Consider the following 22,588-nt stretch of genomic DNA (forward strand, 5'->3'; position numbering starts at 1 on the left):
GGGCGGGTCAGGAGAGGTCTGCCACGCCATGTGGTCACCTCCGGGGCAGGCGGGGATCGAACTCATGAGGAAGTGGCTTTAGCTTCTCAGTGCAGTGCTTCAACCCGCTGCGCCACCAGGGAGGGCCCTATAAATTTATTTTTATAGTTATTAATCAGCCCTACCAAAGATAGTCATGAGTAAAAAACATGGCTAACAAAACAATGTAACCCTGCATACACAAAAACTAACAAAAAATGAAGACTTCCTATAATCCATGAAATTATGTGTTTCACATTTCATTTTCTTCTACTCTGTATTATTTATCTAATAAATTAGATATTATCTATGTGTTTTCCTTAGTACCTGTTGCCTTTGGTTGCCTTCAGAGAGACCTGTGTGACTATGGACTTGAAAGCTCCCAGCTCCCTGACAAAGGGTAGCTCGGAGAGAGAGTTGGGGGGTCTCTGAGCTTTCCTGTTCTCAGCACATGCATACCTTTTACATAGGGATCCTCTTTGCTTTCTCATTCAGGCTGTGGGAGGATGTGGAGCAGGAGAGAAGGGATTTGGAACTCCACATTAGAATAAGGGTTTAAAAGCCTGTTTCTGCTCTTTGGTTTATTTTACATATGTAAAATAAGGAATTTAAAAAAAAAAAGTAAAATAACTTGAATGTAAAAGGGGAAACAAGAAAACCAAAGCTGTTACACTTCACTGAAGTGATATCTTTGAAATGTGTGCACGTTTGTTCCCTCTGGTCACTTTTCATACAATATTGAGTAAAGAGTTACTGAACCCCCATTATATATTAGTCTCAAGAAGATACACTGGGGATTCAGAAAGGAATGACACAATAGCTGCAGTTTCTGAGCCAGGCATTCTCACACATTGTTTATTTATTTATTTATTTTTCAGTATTACTCTGTGTGGTAGGAATGGTCTCTGGGAGTTTAAGTAACTTGCCCAGCGTCATAGGATGAGCAAGTGGAGAACTTGAAAGGGCTTTATGATGCTTCAGTACAGTTCTTTTACATTGGCCGTGACTGTTTGCAACCTCCTGAAGGAGCTGATGCAAGATAATAAGAGTTTAGGAGAGAGGGAGTTTCAGAGATGGGTGGTGAGCTGCTAGGAGAAAAAGAACATCAGAATAGGAGAGCAAAGGGAGAGCAGGCTCATATAAGGGAAAAGCAAAAGTGTGTTTGTGTGTGTGTTGTTGTGGTTGTTGTTGTTGGGGTTTGGCAAAATAGGCAATGTGGGTCATGATGCTGCAGTAGGAATTTGAAAGCCAGACTGAAATGTTTGCACTTCAAGCTAAATTTTGAACATGATATTAAGCTCTTCAGCTGTTGGATAATGGTAGATACTGAACGAGTGGAAAAGTCAATTCCCAAAGCAGTCATACAGTAAGTGATGAGAAAGAGGGTTGTTCACTGACTGTGTCAGGGTTCACCTATAATCATCCATTCCTAGATTCGTCTGCTGTTTTAAGTTGCTCTATCTTTAATTGGGTCTTAATGTGATTACTGTCAGAACACTTGGGAAAGATATTGAAGATCTCACATATAAGACATCATGCTGATTGAGTCTAGGAAAAGGAACCAGAAAATAAAAATCATTTAATCTGTATTTATTGAGCATTTCCAATATGAGCAAAATATTTTTCTAGACATGGCTAAGAATAAGACATGATGGAGAGGGAAAAAAAACCACCTAGCAATATAGGGAAATCTTGACTTGTGATGTCATAGCCACACAATGAATTGCTCTTTGTTAATATGAATTAATGTGCAAAGTAGCCTACGAGACAAGCAATGTCAAGTGTCAAATGTGCAGAAGGGGACACTTTAATCAGGGGAACGATATACATGAAACCTGTGAATTTAAAGTTTTCTATATTTTATAGAAAACACTGATTTAAGTGAAGATCATCTTGATGAAGAATATGATAGTATTGATGGCGCCTGAGAGTGTCTGACTAGTTACCGCTATTGTCATTTGAAAATGAAAGTGCTGAGCACTGATAGTATCTGAAGGACTTTAAACTGATGGCAAACCAATATTTCATTTATTATAAATATTTTTCATGTTAATAAACTTTGGCTAGTAGGATTCCTTGGGGCAGGGAGAATATATCCTGAAAAGAAATATTGAAAAATTAGAGAAACATTCTTATTGCTAATGACTTGGTCAACTGAGAGTGGGTAATAGTCCTCATTTCTGTTTGTTATTAGGCATAACATGTTTTATTCCTTGGTGTAGAAAATATGAGCTTTTGATATCACTGCTTAGTATAATTGACTCTTCTGAGCCCTGTTTGAACTTAGTGATTCATCATTTTTCAAATTAGTAGGGACACGGTTTGGGTAATCTGAGGCTGTAATCAGTAAAACCTTCTGAATGCCTTCCACAATAATAGATTAGGCTGTCATTTGTAGTATCTTTTATTTCTGTTAGCATCTGAGCTTAGGATGTCAATTTAAGCTCATTAGTTTAATTTTTAAAATATTTCTCCTGGCTTCTGACAGCTATAGGAAGCATGTCCATTTGATGCGTGCTGCCTTATTTGTTGAATTTGGCAGAAGTGACCCCCCTTGTAAAAGACAAGATACTCAAGTGTCAAGCGCTTACAGGGTCATCCATCTTCTCTGGCCCTTCCACCCACTGGGGCTGGACCACATGCACCCACTGTTCAGGCCCCTTCTCTGCTTTCTCTTTGTCATTATGCTGTTGTCAATTCCGCCGTTTATTCAGTGATTAATCATCATTTGGAAGGTTCTGCTGGGAGCAACAGAAAGGGGAGTATTCCTGCAGGTGGTTTCTCTCTGATTAGTCAAAAGTGATAATGACCTGCTGCTGGGGCTTTGTCATATGGAGGAGAATATGGTGAATTCTTTTTCTTTTGCAGAAATGCTATTGAATTTTATAAACCTGGGAAATAAACTTAATTGTACAAAGAACATTAGAATGGGCCTTACAAAGTGTTCCCTGGAGACACTGTTTTCAGTTAAAGCACATTTAGAATAACAATTTGCTTACAATCTTATCCCTCAATTTTTCATAAATTTAAAGCATTAAGATGTACATTCATCGACTAAAGTGCCTAAAAATAACTTCATGGAAGATGAGGTATCTGATGGCTTATCAGCAATCACTTCTCACTGAAGTAATATATTTAATATTTTTTACCTTTGACAGCTACAAAGATGGATAATGTTGGTATTTAACGTGGTGCAGTTACTTTTACATTATTAATTTAGAAAAAAATCTTTGACAGGGAAGGTTTCCGTGAGAATCTAAAGATGACTGCTTCCATTAAAAAAGGCATTTAGAAGGGTAGAGACCCTGGAAGATTTTCCAAAGACACTCAGGCTCTGAAGAAAATGAGGGTTGTGGTAAAATGTAATCAGAGGAGGAAGTAGGTGCATTTTTGGGTGATGGAGGGAAGTAAGAGAACCTGGGAGGGGTGAAGCATGATGAGACTGTCATTTGGGCTGCTTCTAACCCGACCAGTCTCTCTGCCAATTATTCTGCATGTGATTTCTAGGTGAGCGGGCAAGGTTTCCAGAGCAAGAAAACTAAGTCCTTCTGGGGAAGAGTGAGAGAGACAATGAATGTGTATGTACATGAACTTATTGTTTCACTTCTTAGGTGATCAATGTGAGAGGAAGAATGAGTTGTCTCAGAGAATTACTCATTTCACTCTTATTCCTGTGGGCAAATTTAGAGATCCTGAATACTGCTCTGTGGGTTTATTCATTATTTTCATCCTCAGCTAATGTGGAGTTTCTCTCAACTGACATGTGTGGATAAAAGAGACTAAACATGTCAAGATTCCAGAGCCAAATACTGATGAGTGGTATTACTTTGAGTAGCAAATTTTCTCCTCCTCCCCAGCCTCCTTTTTCTTCGTCACACTGCTTATGATTTAGGATTTTCTTGGGATCTTTTCTGTCTTGGTCAGAAGCTGAGCACAGTATTCAGAGCCCAGGAGTACTCTTTCAAGGATCCCTGAGTGGGTGGAGGAAACAGGGGCCACTTAAAGCATCCTGCTAGTGTGCATGGGGTGTATGAGAGAGAGAGTGTGTGTGTGAAGTGGGGAAGTATCCCTCCCCCAGGACAGCTGCCACTTGGGCAAGGAACTTAAGCCAGTACTGGGGGATTTGCACTTCACAGCCTCGGCCAGTCATTCCTTGACAGGTCACTTCCCCTTGGACTGGAAGCAGCTGTTGCCTGACAGAGCAATGGGCAAGAGTGACAGTCGAGCTGCCAGGGATGTGACTGAGGGGCCTGTGGTGGAGGCAGGGCTCTGGCAGAAGAAGAGAGGGGTAAGGGAGTCAGGGGAATGTGTGAGGGTGATTGTGGATTAGGGATTAGCAGCCCAAAGCCCTCTTATGGGCAAAACAGTAAAAGGGACTAACAAAAGCCTTCATGTCTCTTCCTGACACTAAGTTCCTACCTCCTTAACCCACAATCTAACTCTGCTCTTGGAGCCTTTCTCTAACCTTAGGTATAAGATGCTGATGAATGTGAGTAACCATTTCCAGGTGGAGATTGCTCTTGAATGGACATCATGCTATAGTTTCTGTGTATAGAAAATGATTTTCAAAGCATGGCCCTTGAACCATCAGAGCTGGCATCATCACTTGCAAACTTGCTAGAAATGCAAAAGCTTAAGTCCTATCACAGACCTAAGTAGAACTTGGGGGAATGGGAACTGGCAGTCCATTTTACCAAGCCCTCCAGGTGCTTTTGAATTATGCTAAAGTTTGATAATCACTGACCTACAGCTACTAAACTGTGTAATTGGAGCATTTGTCAATAAGTTGAGGTTAAAGGGCACTAAAGAGAACAGGGACTCATGTCCTCTTATCAGTCTCCCGGGTGGCCTACTCTGTCTTAACCTATAGCCACCCCATCCACAGGTTTAGGACTGCTGAATATAAGAGTAAAAATTAATCTTTAACTGAATTTTAATTTTTTTGTTTGTTTGTTTGGTGTGTGGAAAATAACGTTTGTTTGGATGGGTTGAGCAGATGGGTCTCCAGCTCAGAATTTCTGGAACTGCTTTTTGGTGGGGGTCGCCTTAGTCACTCTGATCAGTTGACCCCTATGATCTTGCTCGGGGGCCCTCACTCTCACTGTGAAGATATTGTTGATCTGGACGTCCCTGTAGTAGGTTGTTCTGCAGTCACCCAAGCGAGGCAGGTTCACCATTGGCTCAGGCAACTTAAAAGAGAACCATGGAGCCCTGGGCATCATCCCCATGGATTTTTTAATAGTGCACAGGGAAAATAAGCCACTAGGAAGACAGCAAGGTGAGCGCCCCTGGGAATGTCTATAAGCTCTTTCCACTGGCTTCCTCTTGCAGCTGTCGCTTACCTTCTCCACCTGCATGGGTGATTCTGGAGGTGTCCACCAGGAGGAGCCTCGCCACCCCTCAGTCCCTCCCAAGGTTGTCAGAAGGCTCCATACCCATCTGCACTGAATCATTCTTCAGTCTATTCCATTTGTTATGCCAGCAAGACACAGGGCAGGTTCGCTATCAGTTTGGGCAGACAACTGTTTGGTTAAAGAGAATCCCATAGCCCTCAGTGGCTTTTTTAGACTTTTAATACTCTTTCTATGACAGATGTCATAGAAAACAAACCTGCCGGCTGCCAAGGCAGAAATGCCAGGGACTGCCAGTCCCCTATGAATCTTTACTTTTTCTTTGGGGTTTCTCTGGTGTTATCTTGTGGTTTCTTCCTTTTTAGACACTGATCCTCTCTGCTGTCACTGTCCTGTGTGATGTCGTCCTTATAGCCTCAGCTTCAAGGCACAAATGTGCACACTTACACGTGCCCACACCATACTCCAGGTGACTGCCATCAAGCATGTTTGCTGGGTCACAGGTGCTGGTCATAGATGCTAATGGCAGGAAGGTATTAAAAGTCTGATAACTTCCGGGCCCTCCCTGGTGGCACAGTGGGTTAAGGCACAGCACTGCAAGTGAGCCACAGCCACTTCAATGCGAGTTTGATCTTCTTTCCACTCCCCAGAGGTGATCCACGTGGCACAGCAGACCTCTCCTGACCTGCCCGCTGCTCACCTCAGCAGTGTACTTTGTGGATCTTCCTGTTCTGCTCCCCACTCTGTCTCTAGTGAATCCTCTCACTGCCCCTGCACCTCTGGCCTGTACCCCAGTTCTGTATGCATAAATAAATAAATATTAAAAAAAAAAAAAGGAAGCAGTATTTGGAAAAAAAAAAAAAAAAGTAAGCCCTATAACTTCTAGTTCCCTAAACAGGGAGAAAGACATTTTTGGTGGCACTTCTCTAAAAGGTTGTACTTTCGGTTTTAGTAGAGATAGCCTCAGAGAATGACAGAGATTCGAGATTCTGACAGAGTTTTAAGGGCCATTTCTTGTTAATGCAGGTGCTTTCAGTGGTCTTCTTGGGTCTTAGAGCTCAGACTGATATTCTTGTTTCTTGGGAGCGTCTTACTGATTTCCCCAAACAGGGAGCTTCTTACTGCTTCTTATTTTGGAAGATAGTCATAATAGGCAAGCTCCATCTGAATGTCCACTATCTTTCAGTCAATCAAAAAAATGCGAGAATTTTAACTTTGGACCTTGGAGAACATGAGCATATGTGGCTTTCCTTTCTTTTTCATAGTCTCAGGTTACACTATCGAATCTTCTGACATTGAATCCCTTTTTCCTTTGGCGACTAATTATCTAAGATCTGGGTGAGGGAGAAGGTGACCTGTGTTTCTGAAGATCTGGCCAGCAAATAGTGTTCATAAGAAACATGAGGTCCAGTAAACTTGCCAGTGCTTAGCAAACTATGTCTTCAGCTATGTCCCCTTTCTCAGGAGTGACACTAAGAAACATTTGATGGAAGAGAACGTAATCCTCAGAAAGTTAGAAGTTTTTCCAAAGCATTGGAAACATAGATAATAATAGATCCTTGCTATATTGTTGTTGACTTCCTCTCAAGAGCCTTAATTTCCCCTCAAGAGCCCATCTAACTCGTCATTTGTGTATATATATATATATATATATATATATATATATATATATATCAACCTTCTTGAACCTAATTTTAATTTTGGTTTGTACAGGCTTTGCCTTAACAAGTTCCAGATGAGGTAATGAATTTACTACCCACAGTGTAAAGGAATGTGTCCCTTTATTTATCCTAAAACGACCTCTTCCAAGTTTCAAGATGCTTATCTGAAATCTCAACTTTTGGTTTTGGGTGTTGATGCTTCCGACTTGGTCTGAGATAGTCTCTGTGATTATGCAGAGATGAGTCAGTAGCAGTGATCAGAATGCCACACCAATCAGGCAGAGCACTCTCCAAGGAGAATGCCGTTGATTCCATGCCAAGGCTAGATTTACCTCTGCTAGAGGTGGTGGTGAAGTCCACAGTGTGGTATTAGAACTCCCAAAAACCCATCGCATTCCTCCTGAATCAATGCCTAAAATTATACTCTCTGTGTATGCATGGGTACATACGCTCAGAAAGGGATAACAAGTTATTCATTTTCACTTTAGTATGGATGGAATGTGAGGGTGTATTTGACTCTACATTTGGGAAAAAAAATGATTGAGATATGTTCCTTGCCTTCCTGAAAGTTAAATTTATTAGGAGAACATCATTGTAAAGGAATTTCTTTACCCTGAGAAGTGTTTCCAATGGTAGAAGTTTAGGCATTTTTGATCTGGCCAATTGGTCTGGTCAGACAAAGCTCAATCTTTACTCATTCTGTCATGTGTCCAGCAGGACTCCTGTGTTGGTGAAGAAGCTTTGTCCAGCTACTGTCAACCAGAAAGACCTGGGCAGCATGAGTATCCTGGTGATTGGGAATAAGAAAATAAAATAAGTTAAAGTATGTGCTTTAACCCTGGTGGTGCAATAGATTAAAGCACAATGCTATGAAGCTGTCCACAGCCACTGCAACACAAGTTTGATTCGCAGCCTGGGAGGTGAACCACATGGTGTGGCAGACCTCTCCTGACCCACCTGCTGCTCCCCTTAGCAGTGTACTCCCTCAGTCTGTCTGTTCTGCTCCCTACTCTGTTTCTCGTGAATCTTCTCACCCCTCATTGCATCTCTGGCCTGTACCCCAGTTCTTGTATGCATAAATATATAAATGTTTAAAAAAAATAACAATTACTAAGCATTTACAATGTACCAGAAATTAGATATATCAACTTATTTGATTCTCAAATAACTTTTTGAAGTAGGTACTCTTAAAATCCCCATTTCACAGAGGAGAAAATTGAGGGCAGAAAGTGTAACTTTCCCTGGGGAAACTAGCTAGTAGTGGAGAAAGAGAATTCAATTTTAGACAGTCTGATTTCAAAGCCTGATTCTGGAACAGTGTGCTCCTCTGCCTCCCCATGAGAGGAAAGAGGGCCCAGAAGAGCAGAATCAGGGTTGAAAATGACTTATTTTACCATTTTTTGCTAAACACAATCCCAATACAACATGTAGCATTGCTCCAGGGAACCAAGATTGGACAGTGGAAGATTCTGGAGGGAGCAATTCATGAAACAAATGACCAAGGAAAACTCTGTTTTGTCAGGAATGGGAAGGAAAGGGTTATTCGAAGCTTCCTCTTAACTCCTGCTGTGGTCCTCCCCTCTCCTGTTCACCTCTCCCTAATAATTTGATCAGTTCTCTGTGGAAAGCACTTAGTTGCTATGGTAATGAGCACTCTATAAATATTAATAGAATAAAGCCAAACAGAATATCGCCCCATTAATGCAGAGGCTCATGGAATTAGCCTTGAACATCGTGGTCTAATGATGTGCCTCTCAGTCATTTTGTTTTAAATCCCATTGAACATATGTGCTAGCCCTGGACCTCATAGCGATGAGTAACAAAGATCTGCAGTAAATGCTGTCATGTTGCTTTTGAAGTCCAGCCCACCACTTCTCAAGTGCTGTGCACATCATATATGTTCACTGTTGTTTTTTTTTCCTTAGTGCAACTTAATAGAAGCAACTGTTATTCTGACTACTAGATATTACATTTGGTAGCTTAACTCATGGGATTTTAGTATTGTAGGGATACAGATTCATCCACTTCAGAACAGAAATAGCTCTTAGTGATTCTTTTTTTAAAGATTTATCTTTATTTATGGCCCTCCCTGGTGGCGCAGCGGGTTAAAGCACTGCACTAAGAAGCTGAGACCACTTCCGCATGAGTTCGATTCCCGCCTGCCCCGGAGGTGACCACATGGCGAGGCAGACCTCTCCTGACCCGCCCGCTGCTCCCCTCAGCAGTGTACTTCGTTGATCTGCCTGTTCTGCATCCCGCTCTGTCTTTCGCCACCCCTGAGTCTCTGGCCTGTACCCCAGTTCTGTATGCACAAAAATAAATAAATCTTTAAAAAAAAAAAAAAGATTTATCTTTATTTATTTATGCATATAAGAACTGGGGTATAGGCCAGAGGTTGGAGGAGCAGTGAGAGGAGTCACCAGAGACAGAGCGAGGAGAGGAACAGTCAGATCAGTAGGAGAAAAGGGGGAGTAGTAGGTGAGAAAGGAGAAGTCTGCTGTGCCATGTGGGTCAGCTCCCTGGCTCCAAATAGAACTCAGACCACAGTGCTGGCTGGCCATAGCTTGATAATGCTGAGACTTAAATTTGGCCTAAGGGGGCCAGGTATTAGTGATTTTTTAGAGTTGGAATCTCAAGCTCAAAGGTCTACATAGTTGTGGCGGATAAGACAGATGAGAGGGACAGGCTGTGCACAATACAATTACAGCTGTCAGGCCCAGTGGCTTGCCTGGTGCTGGGGAGCTAGGTACTACGTGCTTGTCCATTTCTTCTCGATCTCAGAAGGTAAGGTGATAAAAAGAAACATAATAAAAGATGAACAAATAAGGAATATCATAGGTGGGATAAATATAAGAAAAGTGAAATGAAGTATAAGGTTCATCAACATGACTTTAAAATTGTGCATAGTCGATACATGTCCCAAGTCATCAAACTTACTAGCAGCCAGTGTAAAGGAAGGAGCACAAGCCAAATATTCAAAAGAATTGCTGTTTATGTTTATGTCTGCAGCCTGAAGAATCCTTTCTTTGAACTTTCTCTTACTGTTTGTCTTTTGTGGTTCTTGCTTTCTCTAGCAGTTCTTCCTGAGCTGCTTTTGTGGGTACATTTCCTTCAGGGATCCCTTTGGCCCTCTGACCTAGGTTTAGCCTAGCTTGTGTCTGAGGTTTTAACTACCAGCAGGCCAACAATGACCACGTTCAATTTCATCCCCTGGTTTAGTGCACTTCTGACTTCCAGATGTAAACATCTAGTTCCAGTTGCCTGGCACAGTTCTCATCACAAGATGCCCATCATGTCATCATGTCCCCAAATTGAATTCATCCTCTTCTCTTTCCTAACTCCTAATTCTATTTCATCTTAGACTGGCTCTTCTCCTGTTTTCTTTGTTTGGTAAATTACACCACCTGTTCTAACCATCAGGTGGCCTTAAATGGAAATCTGGGATTCCTGTTTAAAGCCTTTACATATGCAATTGAAGAGGTTTACTGGCCTTATGCTTTTTATCACTCAAATCTCTAGAACTTTCATGTAAAGCCCAGGTCCCTAGGCATGGAGTAATAGGGGCTCTATGCCTACCTCTCAGGCAGGCCACATGCTGAACAACTGCAGATGAGTTGTGAGCTGGCTAGTTTGCTGCTGGGAATGATTCTCCCACTGTTTTCTATTCCACAACTACTTATAGTCACTTAGAGTTGTTCTCTTCAGAAAATATCCCTAAACTTTCCCCAGGTGCAGGTTAGAGATTCTTCCTCCAGGCTCCAACAGTGGAGATACCTGCCCTGGCATCCAAGAACTCCTGAATAATTCCAAGAATTTCAGTTAGGAATTTAATGGCTTATGAAACTCCAGGTGTAAACAGATATAAGAACCAGAAGCCTAAATAAGTTTTTAAAAGTGTCTAAGGCCTGCTTTTCCCTCCCCGTTGTCTGCTGTGGTTTTTCTCTCAGCTGAATACCTTTCCAGCTAGGCTTTGCCATCCGGTCACTCCTTGCAGTTCCACTATGGCCTTTAAAAAAAAAAACCCACGGGCCCTCCCTGGAGGCACAGTGGGTTAGAGCGCAGCACTGCAAGGGAACCAGCTGCTTCAGCTGAGTTCGATCCCCACCCTGGAAGTAAACACATGGCGTGGCAGACCTCTCCTGACCCACTCATTGCTCCCCTCAGCAGTGTACCTTGTTGATCTGCCTGTTCTGCTCCCCACTGTCTCTGGTGAAGACAGTGCCCTGAACTTTACCGCCCCTGTGCCTTTGGCCTGCACCCCAGTTCTGTATGCATAAATAAATCAATCTTTAAAAAAAATTAATAAAATTAAAAAAACACACACCATGGGGAATTACAACAGAGATTGAAAAAGGCACAAAATGATGTAAAAATAAACTATTATATCATAAAAAAAAACACAAATCTCTCAGCATTTTATCAACTTTGTGTTTCTCTTCCAATAGGATGAAAATCCTCAACGAGGCCCACCATAATAACCTCTTCTTACTTTTTCCCATTTTTTGTTTTGTTGAGAAGTCAGTATAGCAGCTTTATTATAATATACTTAATAGTTTCGTTTGGTTGTTTTTAAACTTGTTTGGGACTCATAGTGCTTCCTGAATTTAATCTCTCTTTTACTGAATTTATCAATCACCTGTCATTTTACAGTGCATGTCTGAGTTTACCCTTCTTTCTTTAATAGATCACCAACTTATTAGAAAGACTATAATTCAAGAACAGGCAGATGGAAGATATGCATAAAATATGGCATGGGAGAAAGGCATGGAGATTTCATGTCCTTGCTACATGTTCTTAAATCTCTACATGTTCACCACTCAAAGGCTGATCATTTTGAATGAAAATTTACCCAGAAGATTTAATTTCTAGCATGCATTTAGAGTAGAAGGAATTTGAATTAATCCAATAAGGGATTAAACTGGTTCTAGGATGGATTTCTGTCTTTATGAGGTCTGGTCAATTGCCAGTTGCCCTTATTCCTAAAAAAATAGAATCCATCAGGTGGTTGATCTGAAGCCCCGAGGTAAGTGCCAGACGCCTTTCTGCTTGGAGGCCGTGAGCCCCACTGCTCAGCCTTTCTTCTGTGCTGCTTTCTGCCCCTCTGCCCTGGTCCAGTTTGTGAGTCAGCAAATGCCTCAGCGGGAAGCAATGTTTAACCAATTAGGCTAAACTCTCTTCCATCATTTCTTTCTCTTTTTAAAAAATTAAAGTTTCTGTCCTTTATATCCTGGGTGAATGGTGGCCATAAACCTCAATTTCTGTCTCCTGATTGCCATGACTATCAAAATCTCTACTCAGCAACTATTTCCTACTGTTTTTTGCTGGCTTCTCAGGCCTCTTCCCAATCTGTGCCAATCAGCAAGTCAGCAAATGCCCAGAAGCATTTGGGCAAAAGAAGGAGAAGAAGCTTTATCCCTTTTCTCTTGGATCTTGGATCCTCAGACCCTGTCTTTACCTAGCAGACACCTTCAAACTTTTTTCTTTTTCCCTTGCATATTCGCCAACTTTTCTAACTATTGGTGAAAGGGTTTGTCTGCTTAGTTGATCTGTGTTAATGGGGAAGCATCCTAAGACAAGGAAGGCAATGAGACTTATTAAACAAAATTAATAACATCGAACAATATAACAAGACTTAACTACTTCATTCCAGGAGTATTCATCTCTTGGAAGTCATTGTGAGAAGAATTGTATTGTAAAATTCTGCACCATTGCACAGATTTTTAGGAAGACTATATTGTGTGTGTGTGTGTTGGCCAGGGCAGAGGGGAGGATAATTCTCATGTCTATCTAATTAATTAACTTGCTAATTAACCTCACTGATTTTTGCTGAACCCTTACTATATGCCAGACATTGTTCTAAGAATACTACGTATACTGTTTTGTTTATTCTCTCCATCTTTGAGAGATGAGTTATTTTATTATTCATGTTTTTGAGATAAGAAAACTAGTACAGCAATGTTATAAGTGATTTTGTAAAATCACTCACTTAGTAAGTGGTGAGGAGTTTTAACCCAGTAAGTCAGAAGCCAGGGTTCTATTTCCAAAGACTAAATTATTTGCCTTTCCTTAACCACCAAATTATTACTTTTTCAGTGAGGGCAGATGAGAAATTCTGAAAGTATTTTGAGTAATGACAATGTCTCAATTTAGGAATAAGTTTATAAACTCAGCACAGGACACAAATTCCACTTAGATACATAGTCTCAGATATGTTTATTAGAAAACAGCCACAGTTCTTTATAAATTCAATCTTTTGTGGAGACAGATACATACACACATCACATACCTATGTCCACACATACACATATATGCTAACCATCTATATTAATCTCTATATACTAATTAACTTGTGGCAAATTTTCTGGATAGAATCAAATTTGCATTCTAAACTCTGTCAAAAAGAAACAAGACAACAGTCACTTAGACTTAACATTAGGGCTTCTTGGTTTATTAAAATCAGGACTCTGAGAAGAAATACTGTGCTTTGATTTTCTGCACTTATGACTCACATACTATTTTTCATTTCTTAGCAGGATTTTTCTGAGTCAGTATTACTTTAAAATCACAATAACCTCCTCAGGATGGTACAAAGTCTTTTAAAAGCTGTTTTCCTTCTCATGGACAAATTGAAACCTTGTGAATATCTTCTAATAGTCATTGTTTACTTTCACAATTTAAGTTCCATTTTAAATTAAGCATCCAATTCAGTCTTGGATGCTCTAGTACTATCTTGATTTTAAATATTCTAATGTGTTGTCCTCATCAATTCCCACCATATTTTCTAATCTGAAGTTAAAAAAATCTGATACTTTTTTGACAATTTGTTTCATAATTATTCTGTATGAGAAATCCATGTGGTTCTTCTCTTAGTAGCTATGTACTTAACAAGTTACTACATTTATTAAGTGCTTCACATGTTAATATTTCAATTGATGCAATATATAAGTTATATTTTTGTTTTTGCCTTTGCTTTTGGTGGAACTGAGTCATTATATATTAGAGTGGCTTTGTTTATAGCATTTGGCTCTGTCTCATAATGGAATCAAGTATTGTATTAGATATCTATTGCTATGTATCAACTTACCCAAAGATTTAGTGTTTTGAAACAGCATACAGTTTTTAAAACCTCAATTTCCGTGGGTCAGGAATTTGGAAAAGGTTAAGCTGGATGGTTCTGACTCAGGATGTCTCATGCAGTCCGAGTTAAGATCTTGGTTAGAATCCTAGCCATCTGGGCCCTCTGGGTGGCAAAGGGGTTAGGTCCAGCACTGCAAGCACCAGCAGCCACTTCAGTCTGAGTTCAATCCCCACCCCGGAGGTGATCCACATGCCACATGGCCTGGCGGAGCTCTCCTGACCCTCCCGCTGCTCCTCTCAGCAGTGTACTTCAGATGATCTGCCCGTTCTGCTCCGGTGAAGCCTCTCACCACCCCTGCAACTCTGGCTTGTTCCTCAGTTCTGTATGTATAAGTAAATAAATCTTAAAAAATAATAATAATAAAGAATCCTAGCCATCTGAAACTCAACTGGGCTAGTGGGTTCAATTTGAAGATGGCTTAAAGTTTGGCCAGTCAATGCTTCCTAGAGGAAAGAAATGGAGTTCCTTACCAAGTGGACCTTTCCACAAGGTTAAGTAAGGAGTGCCTGGAGTGTCCCGGTATGCAGAAGCTGGCTTCCCCAGAGTATTCCGTTCCGAGAGTAAAGCAGGAAACTGCAACATCTTTTTTTTTTTTTTTTTAAGATTTATTTGGCCCTCCCTGGTGGCGCAGCAGGTTGAAGCACAGCACTGAGAATCTAAGGCCGCTTCCACATGGGTTCGATTCCCACCTGCCCCGGAGGTGACCACATGGCGAGGCAGACCTCTCCTGACCCGCCCGCTGCTCCCCTCAGCAGTGTACTTCGTCGATCTGCCTGTTCTGCTCCCCACTCTGTCTCTGGTGAACTCTCTCACCCTCCACATCTCTGGCCTGTACCCCAGTTCTGTATGAATAAATAAATTAAAAAAAAAAAAAGAAATAAAAGATTTATTTATTTATGCATACGAACTGGGGTACAGGCCAGAGGTGCAGGGGTGGTGAGAGGATTTACCAGAGACAGAGTGGGGAGCAGAATAGGCTGACTGATAAAGTACACTGCTGAGGGTAGCAGCCGGTGGGGTGGATCAGGAGAGGTCTGTCACGCTATGTGGAGTCACCTCCAGGGCTGGGGATCGAACATATGCTGAAGTGGCTTTAGCTTCTTAGTGCTGTGCTTTAATCTGCTGCACCACCAGGGAGGACCCAACTGCAACATCTTTTTTTTTTTTTAAAGATATATTTATTTATGCATACAGAACGGGTACAGGCCAGAGGCTCAGGGGTGGTGAGAGGCTTCACCAGAGACAGAGTGGGGAACAGAACAGGCAGATCAACGAAGTACACTGCTGAGGGGAGCAGCGGGCGGGTCAGGAGAGGTCTGCCACACCATGTGGTCACCTCTGGGGCAGGCGGGAATCGAACTCATGCGGAAGCGGCTTTAGATTCTCAGTGCTGTGCTTTAACCCGCTGCGCCACCAGGGAGGGCCCCAACTGCAACATCTTTTATGGATTAAACTGCAGAAGTCAGAAACTTTCATTTCCACAATTTCCTACTAGATACACAGGTCAGCCCTGCTCATTGTAGGAGAAGATTATACAAGAGTGTGAGCACCAAGAAGTGAGACTTATTGGGCCACCATGGAGACAGAAGACTGACTTCCACAGTTATTCATTAGTTTAATTCCTAATTAAGCAAGAACTATCGATTGTGGTCCTGCCATCTTAGGCTTTACAGTCTAGGAAAACACACTATCAGTAAATAAGCAGTAAATAATGCATGTGAAATAAATAAGTCATTTCAGACAATAATGTCTACTAAGAGGCACCCCTAGGCAATGGTCAGTGAAAGCTTCAAGGGCAAGTGTGGTGACTACTGGGAGGATGGGGAGAATCTATAGGGAAAGAAAAAAGACTCTGGTTCTTCCTACTTCCCTCTCTGAGCCACTGCCCTATCCCAAAACAAAATGCCAAGCTGAAACATGTTTGGTTCTTTGTTTCAAGCAAGAAAGAGAGAGTTATCCAGGGAACGCTGGGGTTTTTGTCAGGAGACAAGCACAGTTGAATAACAAGGTTTGTAGAAAGCAAGAATCAAAACAGGGGTCAAGATGGTAGGCATGCAGCCACAAGTTTTCTAGGATGTGAAATCAAAGCAGCCATCTTCATGGGCTTCCCTTCTGAATGCCTATCAGGGAGAATTTGATTGGTCCACCTTGTATCTTTCTTTTTTTAAGATTTATTTAACTATGCATACAGAACTGGGGTACAGGCCAGAGGTGCAGGGGTGGTGAGAGTCTTCACCAAAGAAAGTATGGGGAGCAGAACAGACAGATGGACAAACTACACTGCCGAGGAGAGCAACGGGTGAGCCAGGAAAGGTCTCCTGCGCCATTTGGGTCACCTCCCTAGGCCGGGATGCACCTCTCGCCAAAGCGGCTGTGGCTAGCTTTGTAGTGCAGTGCTTTAATCTGTTGCGCCACATGGGAGGTCCCCCAACTTGTATCTTGTGGTCACTGCGGACTCCCAGAATCACAAGTGGTAGAGAAGGGCCGAGTCTCTCAAGAAGGGAACCTGGACAACCAATCCATTTTAAATGCAAATAGTTCTCTACATTTAAGAATTTGTCTTTATATTTTAAAGAAGCTGAGTCTTATTGAGTCTCAAATACTATACCATTTATTTAAAATTTCTTTATGTTAACAGTGTTGTTGGGGTGATGCCACATTTCAAAAGAAAAATGGCAGAACAATTGCCTGAAACCCTGGTTTCCCCTCTCCCCCATCCCCACCCCCTCCCCCACAAAAAGACATTCATTTTATATTAGATTTCTGGTGTACTTGAATTTCGAATTAGTTTGCCTGAGACTTTTCATAATGTTGCCCTTTGGAAATGACTGGTTATCCATTCCTGCTCAGCAGTAATAAGACTTCAGATTTTTCCCAACAGTTCCCCCCCCCCCATGGTATTTCCCAATTCCATGCTACTTACCATGGTTTATAATTATTATTTATTATTTATTATTATCCATAATGGTTACTCTGATTGTTTACTTATTTGAAACATCTGTCCCCATTAGTAACCAGAATCTTTCCTAGCACTTAATATAAGGCAACATTTTTCAACCTCAGCATACTGAAATTTTAGGCTGGATAATTCTTTATTTTGGGGCTGCCCTGTCCCTGCATGTGTACCCCAGTATCCCTCTCTCTTCCCACTTGATGCCAATCATACTTCCTCAGTTGTAACAACTAAGAAATGTCTTTTGATATTCCAGGCCACAAATGAGAAGCACTAGGATATATAGAATACATGTGTTCATGAATGAATGAACTGACCCATTCAGAAATGTGATGGATTTCAAATCCTTGGGACTTTTCAATTCCTGAATAGGTAATTATTTGTCCACTCACTTACTCTGATTTATTCACTCATTCATTCACTCATCTCTCCATTCCCCAAACATGTATTGAGTGTTTATTATGAAAAGAGGTCAGGGTGCCACTAAATAATCTATGATGCTCAGGGGGCCTAAGGATTATGAGGCTAATGCTGAAGAAAATATGAATGACAGCTTGTTGTTCTCCAGGGAAGGTAGTAGATTGAAAAACACATTTTAGAACAAGCTTACCCAGCCCATGGGGATTACAACTGAGATGCAAAAATGCACAACATGAAAAATGATGTAAAAAAAATTAAATAAATAAATAAACTAATGATAAAAATCACACATACACACAAGTTTACCCAGCCTGCACTGCCTTTCTGGATCTCCCCTGCTTTTCTGGATCTTATTCATCTTTTACAATCAGTTCAGAATTGCTTTCTCCTTGAAGCCTGTGCTGGAAAAGCCTGGTTTAAAGCTCTTTTCCCACTTTTATGAATATGTATTGGTCATATGGCTTTTGTATCTACCGTACTGTATTGGTGTTTTATAAATATTATAAATATGTCCAGACTTTTGGACATAAAATACATCTAAACTTTTGAAGTACAGTAGAGTAAAAAATCCTTAGAGATACATGTAGTTCTAATCTTACCTCTGCCATCATTTAGCTTCATGACCCAGGGTGGGTTATTGCAGTGGCTCAATCTATAAAATAGAAATGGTTTTTATCTGTTCTACAACTATATTAAAAGGATATTGAAGTTGTTAATAACAGACATAAGTATATTTTGTAAATTTAAAAGCAATATACAAATGTACTATGCTGGCATTAGCAATAATGAGACTAATAATAGAAACTTCTATGGCAGGGAATGTATTTTAATATGTCTTTGTTTCTTTAGAGCCCACCATATGGCTTCATATTTAATAGGGAACTCTACAAGTGACAGTTGATGCTGATATGAGTACTGTAAAGTGTGGATCTTATTCATTATATAAACTTGTTATCTCTGATTATACACTAGTCAATAAATAATTGTAGAGTTAAATTGAATTTCAGATTATCATCCAAGAAGTCTGTATTATTGCTCATGCATATGTATGTTGGCACCATCTGAAGCTATGAGTTATAAATATTTTATGTGAAATATATCTTAAATACCTAATGGTGACTTACAGATTTTTATTGAGAACTTTAAGGGATATTTCATTTTATATAGGAACATATAAACAGGATCAGAAATTCTGGTAAGATTTCACTCTGAAGTATATTCAGATTAAAAGTTATTATTTTCATCAGGTAGACAGATTCTTTTGGGGAGGGTGGTAATCATATAAAAGAAACTGGCAAATCCTTAAGAATATAGTAAGAAGTTAATGTATCTAAAAACTTATCTTTCCTGCATAGTCCCTGAGTTTTAAAAATTGTTTTAACCAATATATAAATTCAGTTAATTAAAATTTGTTTTGCAAAACTTACAGTTGGCTTTGCCTTCCTGATATTGGCCTATTTTGTGGGTAATGCTTAAATTGAACACCATAGTAACAAATTTACTCTAGTGAAAATATTGAGATAACACAAGTAAGACATTAAGCAAACTCACTCATTAGTTGCATTGACCTTTCTTGAAAAATAAATACTAAGGAAATATTTTAAGAGAGTTCCTCTTTTTTCCCTCAACTTAGGAGTCACTTCCAATCCAATATTGCTTTTGTTTAAAAAGAATTAGACTAATATCTGTTAAATGTGGCAGTAAAGTTTTACTACCTACAATTAAGTCATAAAACTAAATGGACTTTATGGGTATAATTTCCAATGCAAGTTTTTATTATTTTTTTTTTTAATGAAAAGCAACTGGCTAGCACATAGTAACTACATATTACACTAGCAATACAGCTTTGAAAATACTTAATGTATTTTTCTAAAATGGGAAATTAGAATGAGGTTTTTCTGCTATCCTTAAAAAAGAGTGATGGGTGCTATATTTAATTAGTACAACCTTTTCTTTAAATAAATTGAGATTCAGAGGACATTTTCTGACCACCTATGGAATCCAAACATAGTGTTAGTTTCTTCCTCAGATGAGGTTATTGACTCTTCAAACAACCCAGTAACATCTTTATTAGAGAAAAGAATCTGAGGCACTTTGAAGTGTAGAAACTTTGGTACAGTTACAAAGTGTAAAAAGTGCCACAGCTATGTTACAAATCCAGATTTTCTTATTGCGAAGACAGAATTCTCACCTGTCCCTGTAGTATTGTAACCTTTTTCTGGTCTTATGCATTAAGATCTGTTCACCTTATACATGGGCAGTAGACATGTCTTTAATTTCTGAACTTCTTTATTAGCTCCCTGAAATTGTCAAAAAGTCAATTACTCATGCCTAGTTGAAGTTATTTATTGGTTACTATTTTATTGGAAGAGAGTGGGTTGAAATTGGTATTTTTATTGGTCAGTATTGATGAGTTCTTTCCAAAGTTATCATGCGAGGATAAATAAAAATGCTTAGGGGTGGAGCTGAAACCAAAACCTCACCTCTTTCAATCATTCTTTCATTCACATGCTTCTGCTTACAAATGCAAGACCACTGGTTTTGTCAAAAGGTCAATTAACAAGAGGACATTTCACTATATTTACATACTCTAAAATCAGAAATAGTTGGAAACGATTTTCTTTTCTTTTTTTTTTTTTTAAGATTTATTTACTTATTCATACAGAACAGGGGAACAGGCCAGAGATGCAGAGGGTGAGGGGATTCACCAGAGACAGAGTGGGGAGCAGAACAGGCAGATCAACGAAGTATACTGCTGAGGGGAGCAGGGGGCGGGTCAGGAGAGGTCCGGGGCAGGCAGGGATTGAACTCATGCGGAATTGGTTTAAGCTTCTTATTGCAGTCCTTTAACCAGCTGCACCACCAGGGAGGGCCTGATTTTCTTTTTTTTTTTTTTTAAAGAAACCAACAATCCTTCCTTTCTTTGTTAAAACTGATCAAACACAGGGTGCTCTTAGACACAAATTAGGGAAGGGGAGGGGATAATTAAGATAGAATGATTGGCTAATTCCAGATTGACACCATAATTTCAAAACCAAAAGGAACTGGCAAAATCTAGTCTAATTCTAAAAGTCTTAGACCCAAGAGATCTAATCCAGGGGTCAGGCAGTGACAGAACTTTTCTAAAATACAAATCTTAGCACCCAGTAGATGCCCCATTAATATTAGAAAGGTTAGTAGTAGGAATTATTACTCATTTATCCACAAGCCATTATGTTGTTGTTTTTTCTTACAAATGGTGGCAGAAATGGATGCTTTTTTCAAATTTTATAGAACGAGAATTCCCAAATGTTACCCAGGCGCAATGCAACCAGAATTTATATCTCAGCCATCCTTTCTGTTAGGTGTGGCAATGTGACTAAAATCTATTTAAAGGAATGCCAGCAGGGTAATACATAGACTTTACAAAAGTCTTTAAATTCCTCAGTATTTGTCTAATTAGTTGGACTCTAGATGTGAAGACTGGCATAGGACCAGATATTTAGACTATAAAGCAGGTTATAGATTGAATGGTTATATCCTTGTAAAATCATGTGCACTAATTCCCAAAGTGATAATATTAGGAGGAAGGGCCACTGATGGTTCCTTACTTTTAGACTAGTCTTAGAGGTGGACATGAAAGTGTGGCCCCCACCATGGTATGAGTGTTCTTAATAAGAAAAGGAAGGGAGACTTCTCTACCACATACAAAGGAAGGAGATCATATGAGCACACAGTGAGACAGTTGTCATCTGCAGGTCAGGAAGAGGCCTGTCAGTAAGAACCAAATCTACTTGCACATTGATCTTAGACTTTGCAGTCCTCGAAACCAAGAGGAAAATATGTCTGCAGTTTAAGTTACCCAGTCTATGGTATTCTGGTTATGACAGCCCAATCTGGTTAAGACAATATAGAAGTCCTATGAGGAGGGTGATGGAGCCACAGATCAAAAGCAACCTAAGCCCTTGGAAATTGTGGGGCACCAAACTAGCACTGATTGCCTCCATTAATGTGTGAACTTAATGATAACTAATCCACTAATAGAACCTTACGTTATTTCTGCTTGGCAATGTATCCAACAATAAAACTATTTCCCAGCCTCTGGTGAAACTATTAATGGCAAGGTAACACAGTTCTTCTATTCATTGAAATGAAATAGAAATTATGAAGGAAGTTTCTTTAAAAGAGGTATAAATAGCTAGAGAAAGTTTGTGTATCTTCCTTCCTTCTTATGCTTAACAAGTGGATATGGTGGATGGAGTTCTAGAGACTACTTTGGATCATGAGAGTCCTTGAGATGAAAAAAGATAGGATTTCTTCTGTCATTCCCAAAATTATCCACTGATTTTGTGAAGTCATTTTACAAAGATTAGTCTCCTTACTTCCTGGATCCTTCCTCCCTCCTTCTTTTTAATAATATAATAGTGCATTTTTACATAATTTTGTGCCTTTTTCCATCTCAGTTGTAATCCTCAGGGGCTTCCCATCACCAAATCACCCATGTGCCATCACCATAGTCTTCCTGGACTTCTTTTAACCAAAGAAATAAATATAGTTGTATATCACTTTATTCTGAATTTTCTATTAGTTGCCTCCTGACAGGGTGGTTCATTAGAGTTAACAAGAAAATAAAGGAAAATGTGAGTCTGCCCCAGAGGCCTGGACTTAGGGCCTGTGTCTAGTCTAGTTGGAAACTGGAGTGGAAGTAGCAACTTTCTGGCAATAATCTGGCTGACTAATCAGGTTCAGCGTTAACAGTCTAGTCCACTGTATAAGGGTGGCCAATGCAGGCCTGATCTTGGGTGGGTAAGAAGAGCTATGTATTGCCAGACTAGATACTTCCCTGTGCTGGGCATAGCTGAGTCTGCAAGGCTCAGGCTTCTAGTGCCAAACATGGGCTGGGCAGAGTCAGAAGCAGGCAGGGATGGACACAGTCCTGCCTCTTTAGGACACTGTTAAAACTGGACTAATATACTGGCCTCACTCTCCTCTCCAGGCTATAAGCAGCTGGTTGACTCTGTAACATTCCAGCTTGTGAGACTCAGCTTCGCCTCTCTCTCTCTCTCTC

This window comes from Condylura cristata, unplaced genomic scaffold (assembly GCF_000260355.1).
Source record: "Condylura cristata isolate star-nosed mole 26May11 unplaced genomic scaffold, ConCri1.0 scaffold00011, whole genome shotgun sequence".
NCBI lineage: Eukaryota > Metazoa > Chordata > Mammalia > Eulipotyphla > Talpidae > Condylura > Condylura cristata.